Consider the following 21,597-nt stretch of genomic DNA (forward strand, 5'->3'; position numbering starts at 1 on the left):
ACAGGGTCTTGTTATATAGTCCAGGCTAGCCTCATACTCCTGAGTGCTAGGATTACAAACATGTGCTGTAATTCTAGCCTGGCAATTCCAAGTTACTTGAAAGCACAAAAATTTCAAAATACAATTTCAAAACTATAACCCAGCTCTCTAGGCATGGTGGCTCCTCACTGTAAGGCCAGCACTGGGGAAGATGAGGTACACAGACTGATACAAGGGCAGCCTGAGCCACACAGGCAGTCCCAGGCTGACCTGGGAACATCACAGGAGAGGAAGAAAGAACAGAACAGCTAAATGACAGGGAGGAGGGCTGTGAAGGACTGAATCTGGGCATCACATGACCACTGTGATCATGAACTCACACAGCTGTGGTGCCTGCAGGGAGTATGGGAGACTGGGTCTGTCAGTAGTCAGTGATGGGTTAGGGAGGGTCTCACACGTCCCTACCCCATCCCTGGAAACTATTGATAAGTGATGGGTGCTGGGAAAAGGGAGTCATTGTCTGCAGTTGTACTCACCTGTGACCCTAGCAGGCGACAATGGATACTTCCACACTCCTGGTTCAACTCAATGGGTCACAAAATGTGAAGGTGGGAAAGGAACTTACAGGGGGAAGAGTTGTTGGGGGCGGGGAAAAGAGAGGATGAGAGTAATCAGAATGCAATATATGCATGTATGAAAATGCCAGACTTAATTAATATAAGACAGAAAAAACAAATGACAACGAATCTGCCTGGAGCTATTACGCCATGCCCTTAAACCTTATTCCCTTCTTTCGTTCCTTCTGACTGACTTACTGTTTTAATTTCTAAGATCTCATTCCCTGAAGCACTCAGGAGGCAGAGGCAGGTAGATCTCTGTGAGTTCAAGGACAACCTGGTGTATAAAGTGGGTTCCAGAACAGCCTGGGCTATTACACAGAAAAACCCTGTCTCAAAATAACAAAAATAAAACAAAAAAGAGAAAGAAAGAGAGAGGGGGAGGAAGGAAGGAAGAAGAAAGAGAGAGAGGACAGAAGGAAGGGAGGGAGGGAGGCAGGGAGGAAGGAAGGGAGGATGGAGAAGGATATATGGAGAAACAACAGCAGTGGCTGGGACTCTAACGGGAACCGAAGCACCCGGAAGAGGGGCCAGCCAAAGTGAGACTTTTCGAGATGTAGCTCTTTATGTGCTAGTCTTAGAATCATGTGACTCTGTCACTTATTAAAAAAAGAATCCCTTTCTTTAGAATACATTTCAATGATGCCATGTGACATTAATCTACTCATAAAACTATTTCACAGGCATCTATTGTCTGACAAGCAGGCACTACTCTGGCCTGGTGATGGAGCACTGAACAAGATAAAAGTTCTTGCCTCTTAACACATCCTAACAGAGACAGACCACATAAATATGTACACATATACCAATATGTACGCTTTTTATATTTATAAAATAATATCCTACTGAACATTAAAAACAAACAAACAGCAAATCAATGCAAAGGGAAAAGGAGCAGTGTGGAGTAGTAAGGGGGGTGGCACCTGCAGGTTAGTCTGGGAAGTCCTGTTAGGAGAAAGTGTTGATGACTAGAGGTAGAGACAACCTGGGAAAAGAGCTCCCCAGGCAGTGAAGGCCCCAAGGCAGAACAAGCTTGATGAATCCAAGAATCAACAAAAACATGCCTGTACCTGGAGTGAACTGAGGAGAAGAGTGGTGGGGTTGGTACAAACACTCTCGGGAGCCAGACACCTCATAGGGTACAGCAATGGTATGGATGTTAGGTGACTTGTAGAAATGTATAGGAGGCCCACAGAGGTGTCTGAAAATTTCCAAAGGAACAAGGCTTTAAAAATTACCAAGGGATTTTGGTTAAGACTCAGAAGTCGATGCCTGTCTGGCCTTCCAGGTGACTAAAAGACCGAACTATTTCAAATCAAGTCAGAAGACAGCTGCTTCCCTGGTGACCCAGTCACGTATCCCTCTGGCTTCTTTCCAAAGATTTCTACTCCCTCCCTTGTCTTGCTTCATGAACCAAATAACTTCTGCCAAGAAGGTTTATTGCCTTAAGGACATTAACTGCTCAGGAGCCTGGAATTGCTGTGGTTCAGCAATCTGAAAGGAGAACAGAGTTCTCACTTCACCACAGTTCTGGAGCCTGCTTAGAACAATGGGCTGAGCACTTTTCCCACCAGGGCCACACAGCAGTAAGAGCCGGCTTGGAAATAAAGAGGGAAACACAGTGAACTTTACATAAACAATCTCAACATCCATCAGTAGCTGGCAGCGCTACTGGCCAAGAGCTATTAACTATGTCAAATGTTATGTCGATATTCAAAATCACACAATTGCCACACGTCAGGTTTTTAAATCCATTGTAGTAAAAGGGAAATAGAAAATATCAATCCTTGAAACGCCAAATACAGCCTTAACATCCTTGAGCAACATCTGAGAGGTCAGCACGCTTATGTAATGATGTGCAGTTCTAGGAATCCTAATCTCCAAATGAGGATACTAAGAGCACCACAATTTAATATACGAGTTTTATTTTATATACTATATACCCGGAATTTCCACCTGACAAATCAGTACACATGTCAAAATCTTAAAATAATTCTCTCAAGTCACATTGTTTCTTGGGACACTTGCGCCCATTTCATTCTGCGGCTCCAACATTTTGTTATAGCTTAAGCACTACTTTCTCGTCCATTTCATTTCTTTGAATATACAAAGCTCTACCTAGGTCACCCCAGAGTGGTATCTGCTGACAGCCTTAAAGCAGCTGTAAGGAAAACGGGGTGAAAGGGGCACAAGCTGCAAAGACGCCACCTCCATCCCCATTTGTTTCTTGCTGCAGACACTTCCACCCAACACAAGACACTAAGGACCATTTTCTAGGATCAGGAACTATCAGAGTGGAACACTTATTTCAGATTTTTATGGCTTCTCTTCATTTTAAAGGACAAAACTATTTGTGAAATGCTGAGTCGTTCTAAGCAGGGCTAGTATAGAAGACATAAGCAGAACTTGATTAATCTTATGTAAATTATTCTTGCAAATCTTCTATGTTAAAATGCCATTAAAGTTAAAAAAAAACAAAACAAAAAACTACTTACGGCAAGCTGAAGTCCAGACAGCCTGAAACTACTGGCAGCCAACTACTCCCTCTGATTAAACTTTGTCCCCTGCCTGGCTGTTTCTGGATCAAGTTCACACAGATACACGTTTGCAGTGGCCTTGGAAGCTACCGCCCTACAAGCAGGTAGGAGAGCTTGTTCCTTTAACTCCTGACTGTCAGCAACACCCCAAATGTCAAGTTCAATGTGTTTAAGGAGACAAATGTACTGAAGACGAGGGAAAGCCTGAAAACTCTCTCAAGGGGATTTCTTTTCCCTGTGTTTCAGGGTGGGAGGAGTCCAGTCCTCCGAGCTTCAGGTATCTTGATTCTTATTTCAAAGTTTCTCCTCCTCCTTGGAATCTACACACTGTACAACCACAGCAGAAAGAGGCCTGAAGCTTGCTTCTCTGCTTGTACCCATCATCTTACTCTGCCACCTCTTTTACCAGTGAAGTAATTCAGGAGTCTTTGTATACTGAATAGTGCTCTTGTGACTCTCAAACCATCTGCTTCCACACAATTTGATGCTGCTTCTTTGGCTGTAGGCTTTCGCTCCTGAGCAAGTGTATGTCCAGTTCTTACCAGGAGCCTCTGCAGTGGCAGCTATAGGCTAAATGCACTACCTACTCTGGCAACATTATATTATTATCTTCCAGGAAATACATTTGGAGATCGTCTTCAACTTTTCTTAGTCCTGATTCTCTGTGTATAACTTGACTTCCTCACGTCCTGGTGACCCTCTGCAATGAGCAGAATGGTGTGTCCCCATCATCAGAACCTGTGAAAGTTACTTTACACAAGGGACTTTGTACATGTGATTGAGGTTAAGAATCTTGAAATGATGACATTATTCAGATAGGGCCAATCTAATCACAAGACTCCGTCACACGTGGCAAACCCTTCCCAGCTGTGGTCAGAGAAAGCCACTATGAGGACTCCACTAATTCCTGCTGGCTTGAAGGTAGAAAGAGCCACAATCTAAGGTATGTGGATGGGCTTTGCAAACAGAAGAGGCAAGAACCAGGATTTCCTCCAGAGCCTCCAGGAAGGATCAAAGCTCTGAAAAGACATGGTTTTAAGCCCAGTGAGACCCAGGTTGCACCGTAATTTGTAATCTTGATGTATTTCTAAAATTATGTGTATACATGTGTGTCTATGCGGACACGTGCTTGTGAATGTAGGTGCCATGGAAGGAAGAGGCATGAGATGCCCTGGTACTGGCCTAACATGTGGCTGTGAACCAGCTGACACAGGAAACAAACCTGTGTCCTCTGCAAGAGCAGCAGGTGTTCTTAACCACTGAGTCAGCTCTCCAGCTCCCTAACTGGTAGTCATTTAAACCGTAAGTTTGTGGTCATTTTTGTAGGGTGGCAATAACAAAGGTACTTTCATTTCAACATGTTCTCTTGAAGTATGATCCTCAAGGCTGAATAGAATATTCTAAGAGGTCTGATAAAGAAAAAGATATCAAATTGCTTGGTGTTTTGATTTTTAATGAATTAGACTCAACTCAGTAGACCCCCATGTTTTTGCCACATAAACTGTAAAGCATCAGGCACCCAGCTTTACTCTCCTTTTAATTTTTTCCTTTCCTGTGCTGCTGCCAAACATACAAATGGCTCTGTGTGAACCCCGGTCTAGCTACAAGTGAGAGAAGAAATAGGGATTGTTTTAAAATATATGAAGACACTGTAGTAGTCTGAATGAAAACGGTGTCCACAGGCTCATAGATTTAAATGCTTGGTCCCCAGGGAATGGCACTATTTGAAAGGATTAGGAGGGACGGCTTTGTTACAGGAAGTGTATCATCGGGGGCGGGCTTTGAGTTTTCTAATGCTCAAGCCAGGTCCAGTGTCACTCTCCTCCTGCTGCCTGCCCATCTGGAAGTAGCTAATTCTCCACCACTGTGCCTGCCTGCCTGCAGTAAGCAGACACTCAACTTCACTCAGCACAGGAGAAATGAAAAAAGAGACCAATATCACCTTAATCTATATTTATTAAATCTATATTTATTAAAAAAGCAAAATTCAAAATGTATATAAGGCATAATGCTGGTGAAGTTATGGGGAAATAATGGAAATGAAACTGATAGACTGAAAAACAAGTGGACAAGTAACGAACATACAGACCCTTTTATCAAGTGTCTATAATATAGTATAATATAATACAAAAACTAAAACCACATCTTTCCATGTGTACACAGACGCCCACAGTAGCATTATTTGCAAAAGTAAAAAACACAAATCCTAAGGGAACTGGTAATGCAGTTATTGTGCAGATATCTAATGGATATAGAGTGAAAAGTACGGTAATTTTAGGTTACACGTGAAGAATAAGCAAACTATAATAATTTAAAATATAAATGTAGAGAAATATATTTCAATGCAATTATGTGTACGAATGTGCATGCATATGGGCATGGCTGAAGCAGGGTGTGTATGCCCGTGTGCACCTCTCAGGAAGGATACTTACAAAAACAGAAACAGCAGGCAAACTCTAGAGGACCTACGACTCCACAGGTGGATACACACATCATCCTCTTGTGCTTTGAAACTTTTGACCAAAGCTGGTATTACCAATTTGAAGATATGCTAAATGCAATATGACACCCTAGATTATATGCTGAAACAGAATCCAGTATTTGAAAAACTGTGTAAAAACAAAATCAAGATTTCAGATAATAATCATATTAATTTCTTAATTTTGGTAATTAAGTCATTACCACGGGAGATGTTTATACGAGAAGTTAGGTGAAAGGTATATAGGAACTTTTTGTACTGTCTTTGCAACTTTTCTGTAAATCTAAGAAATTAATCCAAAAATAAGCTTTATTCAAGCAATACAAAAGCCTTGTTTGACTTTGTTTGCTCTGGTTTGAGACAGGGTCACCGTGCCTCAGCATCCTGAGAGCTGGGATTACAAGCTTGAGCCATTTCACCACCTTTAAACAGACATTTTAAACATTATCAGGGCAGGTTGGAGAAAGGAGAGAAGAGACAGGAAGAAGCAACAGGAAAAGCCATGGGAGCAATCTTGCCACAAGGAGATGATGGTTTATGTTAAGACAACGGTCATGACAGTGTCTGCTCAGGGCAAGACATTTCAAAAGAAGACAATCAGAGAAAAACCAAACATACTAGTGACAAGATATGAAAATCAGAGGAGAGAGGCGGGACTGATTAGATTGCTGAGATGGCTCAGCAAGTAAAGGCGCTTGCTGTAGACCAGCCCGACAATCTAAGTTTGACACCCAAGCCCATATGAAAGAGAGAGCCAGCCAAACTCCATGCAAACACTGTGGCACATGTGCATCCCATCCCCCCACACAAATAAATCACCACATGTAAAACCCCACTAAATTCATTAATTCAGCAAGAACTTGGTATTTACTATACCAGGTACTATGTATGGCACTAGAGGCATGAGTTTGTCAACCCAGAGTGTACAGTAACCCCAAAATGTTCTGGCTAGGATATCCAAAGGGCATCTATTGACTTATTGTAAGATCAGGGTGCAGACCAAGGCAGGTGAGAAACAGGATGGAGAAGCAGACACTGAGTCAAGGGACACCAACAGTTCAGGGACAAGAAAGGTGGCAATGAAGGCAGGGGAAGATGGTAATGGGCTTGGGGAAGCATCTGGATAGTATGAAAACACAAGCCAAGGACCAGTGAGTGCACTGTCCAAACAAGACACTGAAAAGACCACCGGACAGTGGTGTAAGAGACAGGGCAAGGGCGCTACTGTGAAGGACACCCCAAGACCACCTCTACTTCCTGTAAAGCAGAGCTGGGAGCTGAGAGGCACCGGGCTCAAGGGCCTTGGGAATGCATAGCACTTATGATGCTTATGATGTATGCGTGCTTCTTGATGCTATTCCCAGGAGAGTACTCCCTTTTATTTTCATCAGGGGACACTTGGGCACAATCTGAGACACAATCTGAGACACATACATCAGAGCAGCCATGTTGGAATATGTGCCTGCTTTTAAAATTTGGGATACCTAGAATTTTAAAGTATGAATTGTGGCTTCACATGGTAAATTACAAAATATATTTCATTTTCAAGGAAGGAAAAAAAATGAAGTCTTGACATTTCTCTGTTTATATGATCATTCACTGTTTGTCCTATGAACCCATGGTGAGGTTTAGTCACACACTTAGTGTGAAGTTAGTGTTTAGTCAATAGTATCTGATGATGGCAAATAAGACTTCTAACTCACGTACATACATAAGAGTATGTGATATGTACATACCTGTGTGTGCCTGTGGGCCAGGGGTACACTATGGATATTTCTGTCACCAGAAGAGGTGGTGACAATGCTTCAAATTCTAAATTATCTCAAATACAACTACAACTATGTCTTATTATGATAAACAGGACACAAACAGAATGGAAAAGCAGTTTTCACCCCGAATTTTCTACCAACTAAAATGAAATACTATCTTAGTATTAAATCCTCATAAGTAAAAATAATTATTGGCTTGATACCTTTGCTCCAATAGTTTCCACATCATTGCAAAAATCCTGCTACTGGCTGCAAGGTGAGATTCTCACCTAGCAAAGACTAGGTTTAAACCTTTGTGTGAGAAGTCATTAGAGTAGTAAAAACAGAAACAGCATATAGAGTTCCTAGAAAATATCATCAGAAACTATGCCACAGGGGTAATTTCTCTAAAAAGTATCTGGCTTGGTTCCTGAGAGAAGCAAGTATTATTATTCACATCTGTAATGTGACCCTCATAGAACTCAGCACAGAGATACACACACTCTCACTGCAGTTACTCCAGAAATACATTTACTACCTACTTCATAGTTAATAAGCACCTCTTTAAAGCTCTTTTGGGTCCAAAGGTAGCTAGCAAGTGAACCTGCCCCTGCAGCAGCAGGAGTCTGAGAATGGGGCAGGGTGGGCAGGGGAACCCGGCAGAAAAGCTCCAAATACCCAGAGCCTTCATAAAGCCACACACAACTTGGAGGTCTGGAGGTTCTCAAACCCTGGAAATTAAAGGTATACTCTGGATCCTACGATCTAATGAGGCACCACGTGTTTAAGCCTTAACTACAGATTTAAAGATTTAGGGCTGAAAAACTGCCAGCCAGAGCATGAACACCTGCCCTGCTATTTTCTAATAGCCGACAACCTTCCTAACACTGTGACCCGTTAATACTTATTACTTCATGTTATGGTGATCCCCCCAACCATAACATATTTCATTTTGCTACTTCATAACTGTAATGTTGTTACTGTTATGAATCATAATGTAAACATCTGGTACTCAGGATATCTGATATGTGACCCCCCCGCCACAGTGGGCATTGTGACCCATAGGCTGAGAACTGCTGCAATCCATTATATGCACTCAGCAACGTTTCCTTAGTCAAAAAGCCTGTTTACTAATGTCATTTAAGGGCAGGTTTATAAAGCTTCGAGAACAATGGGTTATGTGTCGACTGACAAAACTCCTGAGGGAAAAACATACTGAAAATATTTTAAGATTCTCTGCTTGTAAGAGCTAGAGAGGGTAAAGGTGCAAAAGTCTGCAGCCTGAATTCCAGCTCCAGGCCCCACGTGGTGGGTGACTGCAGCAAGCTGTCCTCATCACAAGTAAGTCAAGGCAAGGGAGGAACACATGTGCGTGGGTGCGCACACGCGCGCGCGCTCACACACACACACACACACACACACACACACACACACACACACACACAGAGAGAGAGAGAGAGAGAGAGAGAGAGAGAGAGAGAGAGAGAGAGAAACTCCTGTCCCTCTTTGTCTCCTGAATTTAAGCACCACAAGACATAATAAATCATGAAGAAATAAGTTTCCAAGTTCCTTAAACTTATTTTTAATCAAGGCATAAAAGAAATCGAGTACCAGGTCTCCCTTTTATATTAAAACAAACAAGATAAAAGGAGCCACTTAACCGGATGGGTTAATGTTTACACAGAGGCAGCTTTCCCTTTAAACTCTGAATGGTTGAATGGCCTTGCTGGAATTCCCCGTCAGCTGGGGTATCTACTGAACTTCCAGACAGAAACTGCTTTCACATGACACATGAGAATGGCATGCCAATCAGCATCTGTCCCCGCACCTCGAGCCTGCCAGTTCAGACTACAGATGAATCAATAAGCTTATCCAAAGTGAAACGCCTTTGTCCTTTAGGCCACTGAAAGAAGGACCAAACTTCATCGTATTTCACATTACATATTTGCAGGGCCAATACACTCACCAGAATAGCTTCACCCTATCCTGACAGGCCTCTTTTCAAATACAGAATACACAACGCTGAAGTGGGAATCTGAATCCATGTGGATCCTGCTACTTTAGTGTAACTACCTAAAAACCTGGATGACATGAAGCCTCTATTGTTCTTATTTGAGAACTTCTAAACAGCCATCTTCGTAGAAAAGGCCTCTGGGAACTGCTGTGAGGTGGTCACAGAACCTGTTCTTGGCTGTGTGAGCCAATTCTGAGGCGACCTGCGCACCCCTGAAAATCCACACAGAAGGCAGAGAGGACAGCAAGCCCCCACACACCATCCAGCCACACCTCTAGCTCTAGCTCTGTCCTTGGCATTGCTCCTCTCATTTTCACAAGTCAAAAATGCAGTAAGCACTGCCCTGGAATTGTAGCTCGGAAATCTACTTTTCTTTCAAACACTGTTCAGGGTTAAGGGAAAAAGTAACATTTCATAGTCTGAGTTTCTAAAGAATTTGTTGGTGTTTCATAAGTTGAGACAAAAGCACACAGGAGTTGGGAAATTCGGCAGAGAGGACCAGGAGCTTAGAGATAACTTGTACTGGAATATCTCAATGTATTATACTAGAATAGTGGTTGACATCTTCTATTACACGGGTCATAAGTTTTATAATAGTTTAATTTTGTAAAATTTTTAAAGGGGGTGGAGAGGTGGCTTAACTGTTAAGAACAATTTTTTTAATTTAAATGTTTATTTTAAAAATTATTTTTATGTGTATGAGTATTTTTGCCAGCAATATTGGTGGTTTGGAGCCGGGCATTGGTGGCACACACCTTTAATCCCAGCACTCGGGAGGCAGAGGCAGGCAGATCTCTGTGGGTCTCCAGAGCGAGGGCCAGGATAGGCTCCAAAGCTACACAGAAAAACCCTGTCTCGAAAAACAAAAACAAACAAACAAAAATATTGTGGTGGTTTGGTTAAAAATGGCCCCAATAGGCTCTGGGAATAGCATGATTAGGAGGTGTGGCCTTGTTGAAGCAGGTGCGGCCTTATTGCAGGAAGTGTGTCACTGGGGGTGGGTTTTGAGGTTTCTAATGTTCACACCAGGCCCAGTAGGTGTCTCTCCCTTCCTGCTGCCTGCCAACCCAAATGTAGAACTCTCAGCTCCTTCTCCAGAACCATGGCTGTCTGCATGCTACCTTGCTTCCTATCATGATAATAGAAGCCGGCACCCCCACCCCAATTAAATTTCTTTTTAAGAGTTGCCGTGATCATGGTGTCTCTTCACAGCAATAGAAACCCTAAGACATGGTACCTATGCAGGAAAAAAAAAAAAAAAAAAAAAAAAAAACAGGTCCCAGATCCCTAGGAACTGGAGTTATGTGTGGTTGTGAGTCCCGTGTGGATCCTGGGAACCAATACCTAGGATGTCTGTAAGAGCAGTAAGTACTCTTAACCACTTAGCCATCTCTCCAGCCCCTTATAATTGTTTTTGAGGCAGGATCTCACACAGTCTAGTCTGACCTTGAAGCTGGTATTGTCCTTCAACTACTGATCCTCTTGCCTCTGTCTCCTGAGAGCTGGGGTGACAAGTGGACTTCACCACTCTAAATGTATGCCAAGTCAGAGATAGGTTCCAGGCCCTCACCCCTGCTAGGCAAGTATGCTACCAACTGAGCCACATCCCCAGTCCTATTATAGGTTCTTAGAGAAGTTTTTGAGGCATTGGCACATTAAATAGAAATTGTTGAAGGCTACAGTTTCAGGGCTAAGCTCCTGTACCAGGACCCAATACACAAGGCTAAAAATCAAAATGGAATCACTAAAGCTAAAGTTCAACCCAGTGAAGTTGAAACTGGGCCATTTCTCTGACCATCTGAAGAACAGGATTTTCGAAAAAAGAGTCAGACTTCCCAAAGAGGTCAGTTACAATTGGAGGGATTTAGTTTCGTCTGCTCCAACCCCCACAGCTCCAGGAAAAGAGCAATCCTGATAATAACCAGTGATTTTTCTGCCCTTCTGTCTCCTGTCCCATCTTTCAAGGAAATGACCAATTTTGTCACTGCTTTCTTATTGTTGGTGATGGTTTTTTTTGAGACAGGGACCCTGTGTGTAGCCTTAGCTGCCCTGGAACTCACTCTGTAGACCAGGCTCTCCTAGAACTCACAGAGATCCACCTGCTTCTGCCTCCCCAGTGCTGGGATTGAAGGCATATGCCACCACTGTCCAGCTACCCTGCCACTACTTTCCTCAAGCCCTCTTCTGTCTCTAACACTTGTGCCCAGATCCCCAGAACATGTATTCTATTGTATTGAATGAAATGTCCAGACTCTAGAATAGAAAATAAGTATCTTTAAATTGTTGTCACTCTGCACTTTATGAAGCACAACATCATACTAATTTCAGGGCTGACTTGAAGACCAGCTGTCTTTTTTGCCTAGACCCTTGGTGTCTCCTCCTAACACTGCCTCCAGTTTAACAATGACTAGGATACTATATTCACAAGCACATGCAGCTCTGATCTTTCAAATGAAGGCAAGATAAAAAAAATTTAATAATTGGGAAAGGAAAAATAGGTAATCAAATCTTTTGTCTCAAAGATTTCTCACCTCTACTTCTACTTTCCCATACTAGGCTACTTAGCAAAACAAAACAAACAAAAACTCTGAAATAGAAAGTTTGGAATTTTTCCTAAAATCCTTGAGATCTTCAAGTGAGCCTGTATTTTGTATATTAATGAACTGGCCACTGGCCCGTAATCCTAGGAAACTTAATGGGAACCTGCCACTTACAAGACTGAGAGTCAAGATTAGATGATGCAGGAGGACACAGGGGCTTGCAGCTAAATAAACCAACCGGGCAATTCCTTCCAGCTGGGTACTGAAGCTTTGGTAAAACCCAAAGGAATGCTCCGACAGCTCAGCTGTGGAAGTTCCTAGAGCGCACTGGCTTCTCCCGACCCATGTGCCGGCTGGTGTTTCCGTCTTACTCGCTAGTATCCTTTATAGTCATCCACAGGTGTGCCCCTGGTTCTGTGGGAACTCTGGCAAACCGACTGAGTCGGCAGAGGGGTTTGCGGCCACCGCAACTTGCAGCTGCTCAGTTGATCGATTTGGAACCCGCAGTTCATCTGAAGTTTATAAGGTTAGTCTCTTTGAGGTGAAATCTCAGCCACAAGCCCAAAGCTAAACGCTGCCACTGTCACTCGGGTCAGAGTGTAACACATCTAATGAGTCACCTGCTGGTGGAACTGCCAATTTGGACCTCCACGGCCAGCCAAGAACCCGACACGCACCTGACCGCACAGACATAGGCCGGGCCAGCGTGGCTAGCAGTGTGAACCATACAGCTTCTTCCTTGAGAGGGTAAGGGAAAAGAAGAAGGTGCATCTAACTTCCCATCTTTTCAGGGGTCTTGAGAGACTGGCAAGCCTGACTTGAAGGGCTGACAGAGTTAAGTTTTGGAAGCCAGGGGCGTGCTGAGTACTAGAGCACCAGAAAACCTGCAGTACCAAAGGCAGACACCAGAGGGAGCAAGAAAACCCAACAAATTCCTGAAAAGAAAGTTCTCCATTGGGAAATTACACACATGCACAGTCCAGACAACACACAGTCATAAAGGATTTGAGAGGTTCAAAAACTTTCTAGGCTGGTGGGTGAAGGTCCTCTCTGCACGAAACTAGTCCATAAATGACTGGGAAAGGCGGCTGTTACTTCATCCTCTTGGTATATCTGATGGGAAACAAATACTGGGGGAAATGTCATAGGAACCAAAGAAATCAAACTGAGCCAGGCATGGCACCTCCCTTTTATAAACTCAACATGTAGACAGGCTGAGATGAAGGGCTGCCATGAGTATGAATCTAGCCAGTGCTACAGAATAAGATCTTGTGCAAAACAAAACTAACAATAAAACAAACAACCCAATGACACATATAAGTAGTAGAATTCCGAGAAAAAACGGGAAGAAATTGTATTAAAGAAAGTCAAGACATTACAAGAAACAACATAAATAGCTGAATGAAACCATAGAAGTGATGCAAGAACAAGATGAAAATACCCCAAAAGTGACAGAAATTATCTAGAAGAACCAAACAAAAATTACAGAAATGGAGAACACAGAAACTGAGTTAAAATATTCAACAGTTTTTCAACTTTAGATTTGATCAAAGAACTCAGTAAACTTGAAGGACCCTTTAAGACAATGGAGTAGAAGGAACACAAAGAAAAAGCACTTAAGAAAAGTGACACTTGAGGGTCTGTCACACACACACACACACACACACACCTGAGAGATCTAGTGTGGTAAGAGAGATAGCATAAAAAATCATAATTCAAATTTTACTAAATGAGTGAAAGGAAATGGGCCTCTGCATTTTTATTACACAAGGCAGTGGCATCTTGCCTTGTCAGTGGACTTGTAGTGGTGGCCACACCCTTTGGGCGTGGTTTTAGGTGCAGATGTGACCCATTATAAGGTAGAGGAGGGGCTGGCTCACATTCTCTTGGGTTTTAGAGAGCATTGGAAGAGCAGAGACTGCATCCCCTGGAGCAGGAAGACCACAGCAGTTATTAAATCTTATCTGTGTAAGTCCTTCCCTAATAAATACCTATTTATCATTTATCTTGGGTCTGGTGAACTCATTTAAACCCCACCTTCATAACCCTTATTTCTTGTGTGTGAAGGGGTGGTACATGTACCACGGTGCACATATGAAAATATCAGAATACAGCTCTCCTACCATGTAAGTCCTGGGGATTGAACCTGGGTCACCAGGCTTTGCAGCAGGTGTTTTTACCCACTGAGCCATCCTACTGGCTCTACATATCTAAATTCAGTGAGGTTAAAGTGTTCCAACTAAAGAATCCAAAGAAATCCACATAAAGAAATAACAGAACTAAACTGCCAAAAGTCAAAGACAAAAATCTGTGTCAAGAGAAAAGTCATTCTGTCACATGCACAAGAGGTCCTAAACGTCTTTGTCTACAGAAGCATTATCAAGAGGTGCTGGAAAGATGAATTCAAAGTTCTACAAGAGAGACCACCCAGAGCACTATCTAGAGCAGAACCTTCCTCCAGAAATGAGAGGAAAGAGCCTTCCTAGATAGACCCTGTGCACAAGTGGGAAGGGAGGCTAAGGGAAGCAGGCTAGCCTAGACATCACTAAGGAGTGACTTGAGTCATGAGCTGAAAGAGTGAAGGAATACAGCATACGGAGTGAGGGAACAGCACCAGAAAAGTCTCCAGGCAGAAGCAGAGTACAGTAGCTGAGGCAAGTGAACCAGGGGAGAGAAGACATCATGCTAGAGAGGTAAAGGGAACCCTCTAGAATTCCACAAAGTGACAACATGGCCTCCTTTCACTAGGACACCTGGGTTGCCTTGCTAGGTTGAAATGACAAAGGAAGAAGCATTAATAGGCAACTGCTAGGGAAATGAAGGGTTGAGTCTGATGAATGCAGAGTTGACTCAATGGACCTTACTTTCTTTTTCTTTTCTTTTTTTTTTTTTTTTTCTTTTTTTGAGACAGGGTTTCTCTGGGTAACAGCCATAATGGTCCTGGAACTCATTTTGTAGGCCAGACTGGCCCTGAACTCACAGAGATCTGTCCCTCTGCCTCCCAAGTGCTGGGCAGCAGGTAGAAATGTGGTGCAAGGGAAATCCCCATGAACCTACAAGGATGCCCTCAGCCAAGACTCCTAGCAATAGTGGATACATAGCATGAACTTGCCATCTCCTGCCATCAGATTGGTGACTACCCCAATTGTCACCAGAAAGCCTTCATCCAGTAGCTGATGGAAACCCATAGCCAAACATTAGGCTGAGCTTGGGGAATCCTGCTGAAGTGAGAAATAACTTAATTGTAAGAGCCAGAGGGGTCAAAGATATCACAAGAAAACCCAATGAATCAACTAACTGGACTCATAGGAGCTCAGAGCCTGAACCAACAACCAAAGGAGTCTGCATAGGACTAACCTAAGCCCTCTACACACATGTGACAGTTATATAGCTTGGTCTATTTGCAGACCCCCTAATTGGAAGCAGGGGCTGTCCCTAATGCTATGGCTGGCTCTTGGGAACTTATTCCTCATACTGTATTGCTGGAATGCCTTGCCCGGCCTTAATACATGGGAAGGTGCTTAGTCTTATCACAACTTGATATGGCATGCTTTTTGATACCCATGGGAAGCCTGCACCTTTCTGAACGGAAACAGGAGGTGTGGGTTGGGGGTGGAGGCCACAGGGGAGTTATGGAGAGGGAATGAGAGAAGGGAGTGGGGAAACTGAGGTCAGGATATAAAATAAATAAATGAAGGTGTGTGCCACTACAACCAGCTGTGGGCAGTGGAACTTTCTAAACCATTAGATTGTAACGGTAACTCAAAGCTTGAGGACTGGGAAGTATGGAATTATCTGTTAGTAACTTGGGGAAACTGAAGAGAATTTTGATAGGAGCAAAGATTATTAGTTCAAATTTGAATATATGAAAAGTTTGTGATGCATATTAGATATACAGTGTACAGAACTGACCTTGTCGGTGTTCTTTCCTAGAAATACCCTTTAACTGGTCTTCAGGATGTCTTCTTACCTCTGGGTTTCCCTCTCACTGTTCATTCTAGTTTGTTGTGCAGTTGTATGCACAAGTCTAGGGTACACAGGAGAGGTGCGGGCTGGAGACAAACTGTGAAAGCCATACTATAGAGCCATGAAAGTAGATGAGATGATTAAGAAGAAGAACTCCAGGTCTTTTATTTTTATGTGCATTAGTGCTTTGCCTGTATGTTTGTCTGCGTAAGGGTGTCAGGTCTTCTGGAATTGAAGTTACAGACAGTTGTGAGCTGCCATGTAGGTGTTAGGAATTGCACCCAGGTCCTCTGGAAGAGCAGCCAGTACTCTTAACCTCTGAATCAACTCTCCAGCTCAGATTACAGATTTTTAAGAGATGGAGACAGAGCCAGGCGGTGATGGTACACACCTTTAATTCACTTGGGAGGCAGAGGCAGGTGGATCTCTGTGAGTTAGAGGCCAGCCTGGTCTACAGATGGAGTTCCAGGACAGCCAGAGCTGTTACACAGAGAAACCCTGGGGGGTGGGGGGGGAGAGAATGAAAGAGATGGAGAGAGAGTAAGACAAAGAGAGACAGAGAACAAGAACACACAAGGACTGAGTTCTAAGGCACCAACATGTGGATGTCCAGGAATTAAGGTGGGAGCAACCAACACTAGAATGAATAGTCAGAGGAGAACCCAAAGGTGAGACAGCCTGAAGGCCAAATAAAGGATGTTTCCAGGGAAGGGTAATGTCTGACTAGGTCAGTTCTGTACACATGACTTAATGATCACACAACAATTTAATACAAATTTATCAATACTGGAAGTTTATTTTAGGACCTATACACATTAATAGATATTGGGCAAAAAATGCTTTATCTGGTTTTAGATTATATCAAATACTTCTGTTAGCTGTCATAAAAAGATACATACATATTTATCTCTTACCTAGGCCTTTTTGTTTTTGTTTTTGTTTTTTGTTTTTTTGAGACAGTGTTTCTCTGTGTAGCTTTGGAGCCTATCCTGGCACTCGCTCTGGATACCAGGCTGGCCTCGAACTCACAGAGAACCACCTGCCCCTGGCTCCCGAGTGCTGGGATTAAAGGCGTGCGCCACCAACGCCTGGCCCCTAGGACATTTTTAACATGTATTTATTTTGTATGTGTGAAGATGCCACAGGATCCCCATATTTCAGAGAACAATTTGTAAGGGTTGTTGCTTTCCCTGTGTGGTCCCAGGGATCACTCAGGGCAGACTTACAGTTAAGGGTCTTTACCTGCTGACCCATTTCAAAGGCACTTAAACTAGAAACTTTTTTTAATGTGAAAATTAGATTATTTTATTAGGTTATATTTTGAAGAGAAGTTGAAAAACCAAAACAATAATACTTATGACTGAATAAATACTACCATTTTTGCTAATCTTTCTTTTCAATAAGAAATATATATTTCTCTGACATGATAAATTCACAAGAAAAATAACCTCAAAATGTCTCAGTAAACATTTGATCTTTGTTACTATCATGAGAGAATAATAGATTATTATTCTAATAGTTACAGTGCAATTTCTCTGGTAATATCAGTTAATGTTTTAAGAGTGCAATGACCAGTATTTTAGCCACTAGGTTATGTAATGAATGAAATTTAAATTAAGTAAAATTAATTTTGATTCTTCTATAGCACTTAAACCAGAAACTTCTTAAAAGATTATTTTAAAGGGTATTAATAGACTGTGTGAACAAACAAAAAAAGGTTTTAGCTACACTCTTTTGGGGAAAGTTGATATTTATCATACTTTTCCAAAAATAAAAACAACTGCAATGTTTTGCAAAGTTACATCATTACAGAGTCCTCCCTGGATACTCTGAGTTAACACCAATTGGAAAATACGGAGTTAAAAGCCTTGGCATACTTCTGTCCGTACTATATGTCAAAACTTATGTCAGCAAACCCGTTGTGAGGTATTTTCTTTCTGCTACTTCAACACTTTTATTGGAAATAAGATCTGCATTACTTATGCTAGAACAATATGATATTCCTGATGTTATTTTTATACTGATGATGTACCGGTTTTCTTAGTAGTCATCTAATGTCAAAGTGAAAATGCTTCATCTCATGAAAAACTGAATATAAAGTTGTCAAATAGTAGGGTAGTCTCAACTAACACTTTTTAAAGGAGTTCTTACAGACCATTGGCAACATATCATGTTGTTAATGCTTTTGGCCAAGTTTCCCTATATGTGCTGTTCATTTTAATGATTTAACAATTTTATGATGTTCATATTTATCTCTTAGATCTGTTCCTTGAAATGTGGATCATAACCTTGTATTATGGACATTCTCATACTTCTTTTCTCATTACTCTAAAGTCCCCTGTTCTTAGTTCTTGTCTTAGTGAGGGTTCCTACTACTGTGAAGAGACACCATGACCCAGACAATTCTTATAAAGGAAACATTTAATTGGGGCGGCGTACAGTGCAGCAGTTCAGTCCATTATCATCATAGTGGAATATGATGGCGTGTAGGCAGACGTGGTGCTGGAGAGGTAGCTGAGAGTTCCACATCTTGCACACAGGCAACAGGAAGTAGTCTGTCTCACTGGGTATGGCTTGAGCATATATGAAATCTCAAAGTCCACCCCCATAGTGACTCACTTCCTCCAACAAGGACATACTCACTCCAACAAAGCCACACTTCCTAATAGTGCCACTCCCTCTGGGGGCCATTTTCTTTCAAACCACCAGAGTTCTCCTCTTTTCAATTCTGAAAAATGATACAGTATAGACAACTTGGTTTCAAAAAGGTACTGTTTATCTCCATGTCAAAGAAGGAAAGTGCAAGGTGAAAAAGAAAACATCACAATACATTGTACTAATAATTACTACACAGCTAAATAGTATTGTCTTTTCCCTCAAAACATCACTTTGTTTAGGAAATATGGTCTGCAGTCCATTTCTTTGTCCCTTACTATCTCTGGCCTGTGGCTCCCACCATTTTCACACTCACTTTAAAATGGCAAAAAGGACCAAGTGTACTTACCATGAACAGAAAGATGTGTGTTGTAAGTGTAATGTCTCATGGAACTCTACACTCACACACAAAATAGCTAGGAATTTGATTACTGCATTAGTGAAAGAGTTCTGAAAACCTAACTTACCTCCTTACTCTCGCCCTCCTCCCCAGTGTGATTACTAATGAGTGAGAACCTACACACAAAGTATCAATTATCCTCCTCAAAAGGCTGGCAGGCAAAACTCCTGGACTCCCACCTTCCTCATGGCTGGAGTGAGAGGAGCTAGAGATTCAAGTGCTGGTTAAAGTCACTGACAAAATAACTTTCAAAATTATCCAATCACCAAGTTTGTGTCAACTCCACAAATGTTTATGCATGACATTAGAAGCCGCTGGTTCCGGTGACTGCCGGCTCTTGGGTGCAGCAAGCTGTGACAATGAACAGACCTCTAGGAATTTAACACAGGAAGCTATTTCTAGAAGAGAAATTTCAAGCTTCCTCCTAGGTAAACAGGTTTTCAGGGTTCTAGACTCAAATATCTGTGACCTGTCCCACAGAACAAGGTTCATGATTCCAGCACAGCTATATCTGAACAAAATAACTTCCAATGACTCAAATGTACAACCTGCTTTTTGCCACTGTGTAGGACCTTCTTCATATGAACATTAGCCAGTTCAAAATTCTATTACATTCTATGTTTTGTTCTCTGCATATGTCTTCTCAACATTGTACTAAAGCTACTTTTTAAATACAAAGTAATTTTTAAATACAAGAACCTCAGTATGGGTCACAGACATCATTGTCTTACATACATACCTGTTAGTACAGATTAAGTTCATTCATTTAATAAACATGTTCTGAGTGTCTCTCTTGTGTCACCGTTCACAGTTCTGGGCAAATATTAGCGAAGAGGATGCCAATCCGAGATGAATACATGGATAACTGTGGTGATATCTTGCTTGTACAAATAAAGCCTGTCTGAAGATCAGAGAATGGAGCTTGCCACTAGCTAACCATAGAGGCCTGGAGGTCTGTACAGACAGACAGGAAGGAAGTGAGATGGCTGGGTGGAAACAGCATTGCAGAGAAACCTTGAAGGACCATCCTGTCCCTTGGCAAGTTCAGCAGTCACTTTTCTTTGTAACCTGCTTGTCCAAATTGGACAGCATATTGTCAGTAGCTGAGGCAAGGGCACTTTCTTGCCCAGTGGCTTACCTTTGCCACAAAGAAAGGAAATTCCATGTGGAGTTTCTTCCATGCCCATCGTCTTCTCGGACATAGATAACAGAGCAGAGAAAGGGAATAGAAATGCTAAGCTATTAAAATAAGGTAGTTAGACAAAGCTCCACTGAAAGACCCGGAAGACATGAAGAAGGCATCTAAAATAAGAGCACCCTCACATCTAAGGAATCTCAAACACAGAGGCCCTAACACTTCAGAGAGCTCTGGCATTTCTAGGGGAATTGCCTAGGCCAGTATCCTGGTTACTTGTCTTGTTGCTGTGATGAATGCCCCCATAAAAGCCACCTAAGGTACGAGGAATTTATTTTAGCTCACAGTTCCAGAGTGCTAAGGTAATCAAAGCTTCAGGAGCTTGAAGCAACTCATCACACTTCGTCCACAGTAAGGAAGGGCAGGGTGATGAAAGCTGGCACTCTGCCTGCTTTCCTCTTTTCATAAGTCCACGATGCAAGCCCATGATGATGATGGCCACTTTTAGGGTGGGTCCTCCTACCTCCATTAATCTAAACAAGATAATCCCTGACAAGTGTGCCCAGAGGCTTTCGTCCTAGGAAAGTCTAGATCCTATCAAGTTGACTATCAACACTAGCCACAACTCCATCCTTTGTGAACTTGACACCCAAACACATCAGTTTGAAGCCTGTGAGAAAAACTGGGTAAACAATGATAACGGGAGAGAAGGTGAGAAATAATATTTGGAGAGAGAGATTGGCAGTGTGAGTTCAATAAACAGGGTTAGGATGCTGTCTTGGTTACTTCCCTGTTGCTGTGACAAAACAGCATGACTAGAAGCCACCTATAAAAGAGAGTTTATCTGGGCTTACGTTTCCAAAGGGGTAAGGAGTCCATCATGGTGGAGGGCGTGGCAGCAAGCAGCAGGCACGGCACCAGGGGCAGGGGAATAAAAGCTCTCTTCTCAACTGCTGGTACAAAGCAGAGAGAAAGTTGGAAATAGGATGGGCTTAGGCTTCCAAATGCTTCCCCCAGTGACATACTTCCTCCAGCTAAGCTGCACCTCCTAAACAGTGCGACCAATTGGTTACCAAGTGTTCAAATGACTAAAGCTACGAGGGACAGTTCTCATCCAAACCACCAGAGACATGGAGGGAAAAAAAAAATGGTACAGGGGAACTGGAAGATCACTGCTTAATGGACTAAACGTTTGGGGCTAAATTGTAAAGTCAATAAAACAACAACAATTTCAATCAGGGGACCTAAAACATTACAACTACATTTTTTAAAGATTACTCTAAATGTAGTAAGATTAGAGGAAGGAAGAATAAATATAGAAAACCAACCAAGAGATTTCACAGAAGTGCAGGCAAACATGACAACAGAGTAAGAATACAGGGTTAGGTACTTTAAAGATATTTGGAAAACAGAAAAGACTAAAGACTAACCACAGATTAGATTTGTACATTGCTTGCCAAGACATCCAATTCATGTTTTGTGGCCTTCTTCACAGGTAGCTCATATTTTCTGCATTCAAGGTTGTAA

General features: G+C 42.3%; 1 protein-coding gene across 15 annotated transcripts in view; it reads right to left on the reverse strand.

Annotated features, from left to right (window-relative positions):
• Positions 1-21,597, reverse strand: part of Map3k13 (mitogen-activated protein kinase kinase kinase 13) — a 135,160-nt gene that overhangs the window by 106,709 nt on the left and 6,854 nt on the right. For 2 of the 15 annotated variants that reach the window (XR_004769981.1, XR_003484916.2), the window contains exons 3-5: positions 20,925-21,023; positions 19,675-19,889; positions 18,467-18,608 (exon numbers count right to left, since the gene is read on the reverse strand). The exons of 1 other annotated variant lie outside the window; for it this stretch is intronic. The gene's annotated coding sequence lies outside the window, so the exon portion shown is untranslated. Of the gene's footprint in view, positions 1-18,466; positions 18,609-19,674; positions 19,890-20,106; positions 20,126-20,924; positions 21,024-21,500; positions 21,580-21,597 lie in introns of those variants that run through there. 12 more of the 15 variants (XR_004769982.1, XR_004769976.1, XR_004769975.1 and 9 more) reach the window with 12 other exon arrangements.

Source organism: Cricetulus griseus, chromosome 4 (assembly GCF_003668045.3).
Source record: "Cricetulus griseus strain 17A/GY chromosome 4, alternate assembly CriGri-PICRH-1.0, whole genome shotgun sequence".
Lineage (NCBI taxonomy): Eukaryota > Metazoa > Chordata > Mammalia > Rodentia > Cricetidae > Cricetulus > Cricetulus griseus.